This window comes from Triticum dicoccoides, chromosome 2A, assembly GCF_002162155.2.
Source record: "Triticum dicoccoides isolate Atlit2015 ecotype Zavitan chromosome 2A, WEW_v2.0, whole genome shotgun sequence".
Taxonomy (NCBI): domain Eukaryota; kingdom Viridiplantae; phylum Streptophyta; class Magnoliopsida; order Poales; family Poaceae; genus Triticum; species Triticum dicoccoides.
In genome coordinates, this window is record NC_041382.1 from 451,409,521 (window position 1) to 451,420,249 (window position 10,729).

Below are 10,729 nucleotides of genomic sequence, written 5' to 3' on the forward strand. Positions count from 1 at the left end.
GTGTATGACCCGGAGTCGGTTTTCTCTTTTTCTTTAATATCCCGACATGCGGAAAAAGAAGTAAAAGAAATACTAAACAGACTCCAAAAATCCCGAAATAAATTTTCCCCGTCCTCTAAAAATAGGCCGATGAAGTGAATATTTATTTGGTCCTAAAATGCAATTTTGAAAAACGCATATTTTCCCTAATTCAAATAAAATAGCGATAAAACTCCGAATAAAATTCTTATTTGATTTTAACATTAAATCTCCGATATTTATTTATTTTTTAGGAAGTCATTTTATCCTCTTTCTTATTTTTATAAAAGAAATATTCAAGAGAAAATAATTAAAATCAAACGATCCTTTTTTTCAAAATTCGAGAAAAACTCGAATATGAAAATAATGAAATCCCCAACTCTCTCTGTGGGTCCTTGAGTTGCGTAGAATTTCAAGGATCAAACCAAAATGCAATAAAATATGATATGCAAGGATGATCTAATGTATAACATTCCAAATTGAAAATTTGGGATGTTACAGTACCTCCCTGCAAAACTAATAGCAAGGCACACATTAGGTCTGGTACACAATATTGCATACATGATAGAACCTATGGCTGAAGCATAGGGAATGGCTTTCATTTTCTCTCTATCTTTTGCAGTGGTCGGTCATTGAGTCTGACTCAACTTCATACCTTGTAACACAGGCAAGAACTCTTTCTTTGCTTGATCCGTTTTGAACTTCTTCAAAACTTTATCAAGGTATGTGCTTTGTGAAAGTCCAATTAAGCGTCTTGATCTATCTCCATAGACCTTGATGCACAATATATAAGCATCTTCACCGAGGTCTTTCATTGAAAAATTCTAATTCAAGTATCCTTTTATGCTATTCAGAAATTCGGTATCATTTCTGATCAACAATATGTCATCCAATTATAATATCAGAAATGCTACAGAGCTCCCACTCACTTTCTTGTAAATACATACTTCTCCAAAAGTCTGTATAAAACCATATGCTTTGACCACACCATCAAAGCATATATTCCAACTCCGAGAGGCTTGCACCAGTCCATAAATGGATCGCTGGAGCTTGCACACTTTGTTAGCACCTTTTGGATCGACAAAACCTTCTAGTTGCATCATATACAACTCTTCTTTAAGATATCCATTAAGGAATGCAGTTTTGACATCCATTTGCCAAATTTGATTATCATAAAATGCGGCAATTGCTAACATGATCCGGACGGACTTAAGCATCGCTACGGGTGAGAAGGTCTCATCGTAGTCAACTCCTTGAACTTGTCGAAAACCTTTCGCAACAAGTCGAGCTTTGTAGACAGTAGAATTACCATCAGTGTCAGTCTTCTTCTTGAATATCCATTTATTCTCCATGGCTTGCCGATCATCGGGCAAGTCAACCAAAGTCCACACTTTGTTCTCATACATGGATCACATCTCAGATTTCATGGCCTCAAGCCATTTTGCGGAATCTGGGCTCATCATCGCTTCCTCATAGTTCGTAGGTTCGTCATGGTCAAGTAACATGACCTCCAGAACAGGATTACCGTACCACTCTGGTGCGGATCTTGCTCTGGTTGACCTACGAGGTTCGGTAGTAACTTGATCAGAGGTTCCGTGATCATCATCATTAGCTTCCTCACTTACTGGTGTAGAAATCACTGGAACTGATTTCTGTGATGAACTACTTTCCAATAAGGGAGAAGGTACAGTTACCTCATCAAGTTCTACTTTCCTCCCACTCACTTCTTTAGAGAGAAGCTCCTTCTCTAGAAAGGATCCATTCTTAGCAACGAATATCTTGCCTTCGGATATGTGATAGAAGGTGTACCCAACTGTCTCCTTTGGGTATCCTATGAAGACACATTTCTCCGATTTGGGTTCGAGCTTATCAGATTGAAGCTTTTTCACATAAGCATTGCAGCCCCAAACTTTAAGAAACGACAACTTGGGTTTCTTGCCAAACAACAGTTCATAAGGTGTCATCTCAATGGATTTTGATGGTGCCCTATTTAACGTTTATGCAGCCGTCTCTAAAGCATAACCCCAAAACGATAGCGGTAAATCAGTAAGAGACATCATAGATCGCACCATATCTAATAAAGTGCGGTTATGACGTTTGGACACACCATTACGTTGTGGTGTTCCAGGTGGCGTGAGTTGCGAAACTTGTTCCGCATTGTTTCAAATGAAGACCAAACTCATAACTCAAATATTCACCTCCACGATCAGATCGTAGAAACTTAATTTTCTTATTACGATGATTTTTCACTTCACTCTGAAATTCTTTGAACTTCTCAAATGTTTCAGACTTATGTTTCATCAAGTAGATATACCCATATATGCTCAAATCATCTATGAAGGTAAGAAAATAACGATACCCTCCACAAGCATCAACACTCATCGGACCGCATACATCAGTATGTATTATTTCCAATAAGTCTATTGCTCGTTCCATTGTTCCGGAGAACGGAGTTTTAGTCATCTTGCCCATGAGGCATGGTTCGCAAGCATCAAGTGATTCATAATCAAGTGATTCCAAAAGCCCATCCGCATGGAGTTTCTTCATGCGCTTTACACCAATATGACCTAAACGGCAGTGCCACAAATAAGTTGCACTATCATTATTAAACTTATATCTTTTGGCTTCAATACTATGAACATGTGTATCACTACTATCAAGATTTAGTAAAAATAGACCACTCATCAAGGGTGCATGACCATAAAAGATATTACTCATATAAATAGAATAACCATTATTCTCTTATTTAAATGAATAACCGTCTCGCATCAAACAAGATGCAGATATAATGTTCATGCTTAATGCTGGAACCAAATAACAATTATTCAGGTCTACTACTAATACCGAAGGTAGATGTAGAGGTAGCGTGCCGACGGCGATCACATCGACTTTGAAACCATTTCCCACGTGCATCGTTACCTCGTCCTTAGCCAATCTTCACTTAATCTGTAGCCCCTATTTCGAGTTGCAAATATTAGCAATAGAACCAGTATCAAATACCCGGGCGCTATTGCGAGCATTAGTAAGGTACACATCAATAACATGTATATCAAATATACCTTTCACTTTGCCATCCTTCTTATCTGCTAAATACTTGGGGCAGTTCCGCTTCCAGTGACCAGTCCCTTTGCAGTAGAAGCACTCGGTCTCAGGCTTAGGTCCAGACTTGGGCTTCTTCACTTGAGCAGCAACTTGCTTGCCGTTTTTCTTGAAGTTCCCCTTGTTCCCTTTGCCATTCTTCTTGAAACCGGTGGTCTTGTTGACCATCAACACTTGATGCTCCTTCTTGATTTCTACCTCAGCAGCCTTTAGCATTGCGAAGAGCTCGGGAATTGTCTTATCCATCCCTTGCATATTATAGTTCATCACGAAGCTCTTGTAGCTTGCTGGCAGTGATTGAAGAACTCTGTCAATGACACTATCATTAGGAAGATTAACTCCCAGCTGAGTCAATTGGTTGTGGTACCCAAACATTCGGAGTATATGTTCACTGACAGAACTATTATCCTCCATTTTGCAGTTATAGAACTTATTGGAGACTTCATATCTCTCAATCCGGGCATTTGCTTGAAATATTAACTTCAACTCCTGGAACATCTCATATGCTCCATGATGTTCAAAACGTCATTGAAGTCCCGGTTCTAAGCCGTAAAACATGGCACACTGAACTATCGAGTAGTCGTCAGCTTTGCTCTACCAGGCGTTCTTAACATTGTCAGCAGTATCTGCAGCAGGCTTGTCTCCCAGCGGTGCTTCCATGACGTAATTCTTCTATGTAGCAATGAGGATAATCCTCAAGTTACGGACACAATCCGTGTAATTGCTACCATCATCTTTCAACTTAGCTTTCTCTAGGAACGCATTAAAATTCAACGGAACAACAGCACGGGCCATCTATCTACAACAACATAGACATGCAAAATACTATCAGGTACTAAGTTCATGATAAATTAAAGTTCAATTAATCATATTACTTAAGAACTCCCACTTAGATAGACATCCCTCTAATCATCTAAGTGATCACGTGATCCATATCAACTAAACCATGTCCGATCATCACGTGAGATGGAGTAGTTCTCAATGGTGAACAATACTATGTTGATCATATCTACTATATGATTCACGCTCGACCTTTCGGTCTCAGTGTTCCGAGGCCATATCTGCATATGCTAGGCTCGTCAAGTTTAACCCGAGTATTCCGCATGTGCAAAAATGGCTTGCACCCGTTGTATGTGAACGTAGAGCTTATCACACCTGATCATCACGTGGTGTCTCGGCACGATGAACTGTAGCAACGGTGCATACTTAGGGAGAACATTTGTACCTTGAAATTTAGTGAGAGATCATCTTATAATGCTACCACTGAACTAAGCAAAATAAGATGCATAAAGGATAAACATCACATGCAATCAATATAAGTGATATGATATGGCCATCGTTATCTTGTGCCTTTGATCTCCATCTCCAAAGCACAGTCATGATCACCATCGTCACCGGCTTGACACCTTGATCTCCATCGAAGCATCGTTGTCGTCTCGCCAACTATTGCTTCTATGACTGTCGCTACCGCTTAGTGATAAAGTAAAGCAATTACATGGTGATTGCATTTCATACAATAAAGCGACAACCATGGCTCCTGCCATTTGCCGATAACTGTTACAAAACATGAACATCTCATATAATAAAATTTAGCATCATGTCTTGACCATACCACATGACAACATGCCCTACAAAAACAAGTTAGACATCCTCTACTTTGTTGTTGCAAGTTTTACGTGGCTGCTACGGGCTGAGCAAGAACTGTTCTTACCTACGCATTAAAAACCACAACGCGGTATAGTGATTGCTTTTTGATCTTCAGAAAGAACCCTGTTCACTGAATCCGATTCAACTAAAGTTGGAGAAACTGACACCCACTAGCCACCTGTGTGTGAAGCACGTCGGTAGAACCAGTCTCGCGTAAGCGTACGCGTAATGTCGATCTGAGCCGCTTCATCCAACAATACCGTTGAATCAAGAATTATCTAGTGGCAGCTAGCAATATGCATATACCCACGCCCACAACTCCTTTGTGTTCTACTCGTGCATATAACATCTACGCATATACCTGGCTCAGATGCCACTGATGGGGAACGCAGTAATTTCAAAAAAATTCCTACGCACACGCAGGATCCATCTAGGTGATGCATAGCAACGAGAGGGGAGAGTGTTGTCCACATACCCTCATAGACCGTAAGCAGAAGCGTTATGACAACGCTGTTGATGTAGCCGTACGTCTTCACGATCCGACCGATCGTAGCACCGAAGGTACGGCACCTCCACGATCTGCACATGTTCAGCTCGGTGACATCCCACGAACTCTAGATCCAGCTGAGGTTGAGGGAGAGTTTCGTCAGCACGACGGCGTGATGACGGTGATTATGAAGTTACCGACACAGGGCTTCGCCTAAGCACTACAACGATATGACCGAGGTGGAATTCTGTGGAGAGGGGCACCGCACACGGCTAAACAATCAACTTTAATGTGCTCTAGGGTGCCCCCCTTCCCACGTATATAAAGGAGGGAGGGGGAGGCCGGTCGGCCCTCTAGGCGCGCCAAGGGGGGAGGAGTCCTCCTCCTAGTAGGAGTAGGACTCCCCCCTTTCCTAGTCCTACTAGGAAAAGAAGGAAGAGGGAGAAGGAGAAAGGAAAGGGGGGCCGACCCCCCCCCCCACCCAATTCGGATTGGGCTGGGGGGCACCCTCCACCTAGTTGCCTCCTCTTCCCTCCCACTAAGGCCCAATAAGGCCCATTGACTCCCCGAGGGGTTCCGGTAACCCCCCGGTACTCCGGTAAATGCCCGAACACATCCGGAACCATTCCGATGTCCGAACATAGCCTTCCAATATATCGATATTTATGCCTCGACCATTTTGAGACTCATCATCATGTCCGTGATCATATCCGGGACTCCGAACTACCTTCGGTACATCAAAACACATAAACTCATAATACAGATCGTCACCGAACGTTAAGCGTGCGGACCTTACGGGTTCGAGAACTATGTAGACATGACCGAGACTCATCTCCAGTAAATAACCAATAGCGGAACCTGGATGCTCATATTGTTTCCTACATAACAACATACGTTGTTCCCTTTGTCATCGGTATGTTCCTTGCCCGAGATTCGATCGTCGGTATCTCAATACCTAGTTCAATCTCGTTACTGGCAAGTCTCTTTACTCGTTCTGTAATGCAAAATCCCTTAACTAACTCATTAGTCACATTGCTTGCAAGGCTTATAGTGATGTGCATTACCGAGAGGGCCCAGAAATACCTCTCCGATGCACGGAGTGACAAATCCTACTCTTGATCTATGCCAACTCAACAAACACCATCACAGACACCTGTAGAGCATCTTTATAATCACCTAGTTATGTTGTGACGTTTGATAGCACACTAAGTATTCCTTCGGTATTCGGGAGTTGCATAATCTCATAGTCATAGGAACATGTATAAGTTATGGAGAAAGCAATAGCAATAAACTAAACGATCAAAGTGCTAAGCTAACGGATGGGTCAAGTCAATCACATCATTCTCTAATGACATGATTCCATTAATCAAATGACAACTCATGTTTATGGTTAGGAAACTTAACCATCTTTGATTAACGAGCTAGTCAAGTAGAGGCATACTAGTGACACTCAGTTTGTCTGTGTATTCACACATGTACTAAGTTTCCGGTTAATACAATTCTAGCATGAATAATAAACATTTATCATGACATAAGGAAATATAAATAACAACTTTATTATTGCCTCTAGGGCATATTTCCTTCACAAAACGGATCTACTCAAACATCATAGGATATAGCCAAATATCATTGGGAAATAATATATGGAGTTGAGCACCATGTTTAAGTAGAGATTACAGCGGGATAAGAGGTGTTACACCGCTGCTTAGACGGGGAGAAAATTGCTGTTGACGGTAGCAAGATTGTTGATGTTGATCGCCATCATGATCCTTGCCTCGACGGCACTCCGGCGCCACCGGGAGAGAGGGGGAGAGAGCCCCCTCCTTCTTCTTCTTCCTTGGCTTCCCCCCTAGATGGGAGAAGAGTTCCCCCTCTGGTACATGGCCTCCATGGCGGCGGAGAGGTGGGAGCCCCTCCGAGATTGGATCTCCCTCTCTGTTCTCTTCTGTTTCGCGTTCCCCAGATCTGGCCCTTCACGGTTTCTTAAATTCCCAGAGATCCGTAACTCCGATTGTGCTGAAATTTTACATGATTTTTTCCATAAGTTATGTTTCTTGCGCTAGAAGAAGGGCCCCAATCACCTTACGCGATGGGAACAAGACACCTGGGCGCGCCAGGGGGTGCCTGGCACGCCCTGGTGGGTTGTGGAGGTCGTAGGCCTCTGTTAGCGTTGATTCCACCTTCCAAAATTCACAAATATTCCATAATAATTCTCCGTAAATTTTTATTGCATATGGACTTCGTTTGATATGGATTTTCTGTGAAACAAAAACATAAAACAAACAGGAACCGGCACTATGCATTGTATCAATAGGTTAGTCCAAATAAATCATATAAAATATTGCCAAAAGTATGTGAAAGTTGTATAATATTGACATGAAACAATCAAAAATTATAGATACGATGGAGACGTATAAGGTCCCTTTGGTGTTTAGTTGGATAATTGACGTCAGATACGTGGCTACAAAAAACACGTGGCAAAGTGAAGGGAACAAAGAATGAACCTACACAAAAAACAAATGACTACACTTGGCTGGCAATACGTGGCAAACCTATAATTTTGTTTTCGATTCTGTCACAAAAATGCAACAGGCAACAGGAGGGAAAAATAAAATAATTACTAACACTACAATATTCATAAAAATAAACTATAAAAGGAAGAAAAAGAACACATATAAGGGAAACAAAAAATAAACAAAATTTAATCTCGTTCTCTTTTTCAAAGAAAACAGAATGATTTACATTTTGATATCATGAAAATAGTTTGAAAATTGAGCAAGAGAAAAAACTTAATTTAGGATCATATCAAAGTTGTTGTCGTTTGATCTATATGAAAATCAAACAACGCAACATGGTCCAAAAAAATTATATAAAAAAACTAAGTGCAGAAGATAATCTTAAAAAAGAATATTGAAGTGATCACAAAGAAAAAGATTTATATTCTACCACATCAGTAAGTTTGATCGCATGAACTTCGAAATTAACAAAAAAGCATAACATCTCAAAACATGCCAACATCACAGTATACATATGGTATCATTTACAAAAATATCATAACGCTTTGGACACATATCATTCCAATCATTCTAAAGAACTATTACACATGAATTAGCTATTGAGATTTTTAATTTGTCTTCATTCCACGGTTGAATCAACTCCATCCTCACGAAAGTTATCTTGGTAAATGCTTCAACGCCTTCATTCTAAATCTGCAACAAGCAATTGACAAAAGAATTTAGTTATAAAATTTGACAAATATAGAAATGGCATAAAGTGAGCTAGAAGTTAAGAAATAAGTTCATTTTTCAAATAAGTAATCAAGAATATGTGATGAAAAAGAAAAAAAAATGACAACTGTAGAAATGCTATAGAATGAATTAGATGGCATGCTTACTCATGAGCACTATCAGGAATCAAGAACAAGGTTCTTCTGGTCACTCAAAATGTTGTGTTCGGTGAACATCATTTCATTCGCCAATCTGATTCGAATGTTTGCAACGTCTTCATCCTTAATAAAGTCATGCATCTTGACTCTAGGCTTCCAGTGCTTCAAATATAGCGATGTGTGAATACCACAGTCAACAATGCATAGTGAAAATCAAAAGAAACAAAAATAAACATCAAATTGTGTACATTTACTTGGCATAAAAAATTATCTTGAAAAAGAGAAACAAATCACAAATTTTAATGCAAAGAAAAATAAAATATAGCTTACGCATTTGTTTGTTTAGGCACATCAATAAAATGTACAAACCAATTTCTCCGGTTAAGGTTCCTCTAGCTACCAAACATGTTCCAAATCATTTTGAAATTTGGTATCTGCAAATTTACAGCAAACTAATTGATACGTCTCCAACGTATCTATAAATTTTTATTGTTCCATGCTGTTATATTATCATTCTTGAATGTTTTACAATCGTTTTATAGTAACTTTATATCATTTTTTGGGACTAACCTATTGACATAGTGCCCAGTGCCAGTTGCTATTTTTTGCTTGTTTTTTACTTCGCAGAAAATCAATACCAAACGGAGTCCAAACGCACCGAAACTTTTTAGAGAATTTTTATGGGCCAGAAGACATAGGATGGGACAAAGAAGTACCAAAGGGGTGCCTCGAGGGGGGCACAACCCACCTGGGCGCGCCTGGGGGCCCAGGAGCCCTAGTGGGTTGTGCCCACCTCGGTGGCCTCCCCCACCGCCTCTTTGCTCTATAAATACCTCAATATTCCAAAAACCCTAGGAGAGTTGACGAAACACAATTCCAGCCGCCGCAAGTTCCAGAAATCACAGATCCAATCTAGACACCATCACGGAGGGGTTCATCATCCTTATTGGTGCCTCTCCAATGATGCGTGAGTAGTTCATTATAGACCTACGGGTCCGTAGTTAGTAGCTAGATGGCTTCCCCTCTCTCTTTGATTCTCAATACAATGGTCTCTTGGAGATCTATTTGATGTAACTCTTTTTGCGGTGTGTTTGTTGGGATCCGGTGAACTTTGAGTTTATGATCAGATCTATATTTTTATCCATGAAAGTTATTTAAGTCTTTTGATCTCTTATATGCATGATTACTTATAGCCTCATATTTCTTCTTCAAATCTTTAATTTAGTTAGGCCGACTAGATCGATTTTTCTTGCCATGGGAAGAGGTGCTTTGTGATGACTTCGATCTTATGGTGCTCAATCCCAGTGATAGAAGGGGAAATGACACGTATGTATCGTTGCCATTAAGGATAACAAGACCAGGTTTATTCCTATATGAGTAGATCTTGTCTACATCATGTCATTGTTCTTATTGCATTACTCCGTTTCTCCATGAACTTAATACACTAGATGCATACTGGATAGTGGTCGATGTGTGCAATAATAGTAGTAGATGCAGGCATGAGTCGGTCTACTAATCTTGGATGATGCCTATATAATGATCATTGTCTAGATATCGTCATGATTATTTAAAGTTCTATCAATTGCCCAACAGTAATTTGTTTACCCACTGTATGCCATTTTTTCTCGAGAGAAGCCACTAGTGAAATCTACAGCCCCAGGGTCTCTTCTTTATCATATTTGCCTTCGAGATCTATTTTTATTTGTTTTTATTTTTAGATCTATTAATCCAAAAACAGAGGAAGAACTATGAGCAGAGGAAGCATAGGGATCAGATCTAGCAAGAAACTACATGAACCCTATCTCGGCACATGAAGCGAAGAACACAAAAAGCAAGATAAACTAAGATAGAGAGGGTCAACAAGACAAGAATACCTGAAAAAAGATGAGATGCAGCAAAGGCAATCCTACAGCAACCAAACCCCCGATTGGAAAGTCCTGCAAACACCATAGATAACCATAGAAAAGCACCTAGGTAAGCAGATCTAGCCGAGAAGCAGATAGCACAAGAAGATGTATGAGCAGAGGAAGCATAAGGAGGAGATCTAGCAACGAAATCCCCGAACCCTAAGCTCGGGACAGGAAGAGGAGAAG